The sequence below is a fragment of the Staurois parvus genome, unplaced genomic scaffold (genome assembly GCF_062004578.1).
Source record: "Staurois parvus isolate SC_StPar_1 unplaced genomic scaffold, SC_StPar_1.0 ptg000210l, whole genome shotgun sequence".
In the NCBI taxonomy this organism is placed as follows: domain Eukaryota; kingdom Metazoa; phylum Chordata; class Amphibia; order Anura; family Ranidae; genus Staurois; species Staurois parvus.
This window is the reverse complement of record NW_028318006.1, coordinates 1,015,322-1,017,835: the sequence shown is the minus strand read 5'-3', so window position 1 is coordinate 1,017,835 and position 2,514 is coordinate 1,015,322. Positions and strand designations below refer to the sequence as shown.

The 2,514-nt window shown below is 40.8% G+C and overlaps 1 pseudogene; it reads right to left on the bottom strand.

The window, feature by feature from the left end:
* Positions 1-360: 360 nt before the first annotated feature.
* On the bottom strand, positions 361-2,071 carry LOC149461071 (kinetochore protein Spc25-like; annotated as a pseudogene).
* Between the last annotated feature and the right edge of the window lie 443 nt (positions 2,072-2,514).

Genomic DNA, 2,514 nt, shown 5'->3' with positions numbered 1-2,514 from the left:
CCCCTCTCTAGCTCTGTGCCAACAAACTCCCCTCTGCTACAACCACATATCTCAAATTTTGACCAGAGCAGCTGCTGACAATTTTCTGCACCCCAGTTCCTATGTTTTTGTGTATAGGAATTGGAAATAAGGCTAAATGACTCTATTATGCACAAAAATATAGAAAATAGGGTGCAGGAATATGGCAGCAATGTTATTCAATGTAAAAAAGAACACGGAGTTCCGGAAATGATGGTTTGGCTCACTTTTTTTATAACAACATTACAACTTTAAACACAGACATGGACATTCAAACAGGGTAAAGAAACAGAGATATCTACACAAATATATACACATACACGGTATCACGGTATGTGCAGGTTATTTTGCTTGAGCACACAGTGCGTTGAAGGATTTGCACAGGTTGGCAAGCAGTGTGGAGAAGTTCTTGGTCTCATGGATTTTCTTCTCATACACTGCAATACATTTCAATGATCACAGCCTTCAAGCTTATATTCTTCCTCTTCATTAAAGTATGCAGAAGACTTACTTTCGTGACTTTGTGTTCTTCACATGACATCCCGTTGAGGGAACATTTTAGCTACCTTCAACTTCAGAATTTTCTTACTACATTATTACGAACCCATTCGGGTCCCTATAGGCTGACTCCCTTCTAAAGTCTTTGTAGGCATAGGCCTCATGTGCCAGGCTTGATCTCCCTAGTCTACTCCGCTATCATTTCTTATCGGGCTCCCCCAGTTTGCTCCTATCATCAGCAGTGGCAATCGGAACTCGGGGGTTGTCTAGATCAGCAGGACACACAGATATTAGGCGTAACCCATCTTAGGCACTATTATTTAATCCACTAGTGGGCCTGCTCCATTCTGAACGGCAGTTAGCATCGCATCTATTTATGGTCACCAAATTGACGATCGCGAAAGCCTGGAAAACCCCTCTTCTTAGCTTTGAAGCCATTAAGAATCGAATGAACTTGATAATGGTTAATGAGAAGCTAACGGCTATGCTGTTTGACACCCACACTAAGTTTCTACAGATCTGGTGTCCTTGGATTGTTGTGGCTCAACCATCTAGATTTGATCAGACCCTTCTGTCGATATAAGATTCTCCTGGTGCGTTCCCCTGGAGCCCTTTCTTCTTCTTTGCCTTTATAATTCTTGTTTCTTCTTTCTTCACTTTTTTTTCTTTCCCTTTTCATCTTTGCTTTTTTGTTTCTGTCAGTTTTTATGTTATATGCACTGATTGAGCTACCCCTAGAGAACTGTGCCTGTAATGTTTTATATATCGGTTGGACTTTCTTGGAAGTTCTAGATGTAGAGTTCTGATATGCCTCCAGCGAGGCTTTATGCTCAACTTTTCCCATCATCTGTGTGCGACTTTAGTGACTATCCTTGGTCTTTGCCCATCAGCTCTTTGGTTACTATTTGCTGCCAAAATAATTCTATAGGGTCTCATTCTATTCCTTTCGAGATTGTTTTTATATTCCGTTTCTCTCTGTATCAATATTTTAGTGCATTTGTTATGTCCTTCATTTACATAAATGTGCACCCTACTTTTTTGTGTTAATGAGCTTGTCTCTGACTGTTCCTATGTTGTTGTCTATAATAAAGTCCATTGTAAAGAAAGTATGCAGAAGACAAATGGCAGCTTGTCACCACAAACTTTCCTGATCTCCAGTCCCAGAAGATCTTTAAACAATGCTGAAGATTGCTGAAGTTCCCTAAGTTTTTCTTTGTTAGCTTCTTAATAACCACCACCAACTTCTTGTTTAACTCTTCCCATAATTTCTTGATGTACTCAGACAGCTCCACACTTTGCTTCTTTTTCTCTTTCAGCTTGGAAATCTCCCATAGGATGTCCTCTTGCTTCTCCTCAATGCAGAACCTTGACAATCATCCACTCCCCGTCCTCTGTAATTTCTAGTACAAACTTTTGTGCGCTCCTTCAGAGACTCCATGCACATGTCCCTCTCCTCCTGGATGGATATCTCCTCACTGCTCTAAGTGGTGAAGGGGCTCCAGAATTCCTGCATTCAGGAGAACAGAGCTTGCTCATTATCTTTCTTGGCATCCATGGTGAACCCTGCTGCCTCTTCCCAGTACCGGCTCTTGATGCTCTTAATTCTTGTATGAAAATACCTGCCTGTGCTCTTGCTCATTAAAACTGTCTTGCTTCTGGCCGTTTTTTCTGTAGGAAAAACATCAGCCTTTGGCCTGTGTCCCTAGTATGTCTCAGCCTAGTCTTTCTCAATAAAATGGCCCTGTCATTTCTTACTCTGCTTTGTCATCTGCAGTCTTTCAGCTCTTGAAGGTAAACACATGCCTGTGCTCTGTGTCTTAAATACATTTCAGTTTAGGCTTCATTATGTTCATTAACACTGTGTCGTCACTCACCAATTTTTACTGTGTTTTAAACTGGTGAGAAACTAATCAGCTGGTCAAGGCAGGCCTATTACCACTTGCAAAAAAACATGTTTTACTGCTAAAGCTGTCTGAAAAATTATTTAAACTGAAATGA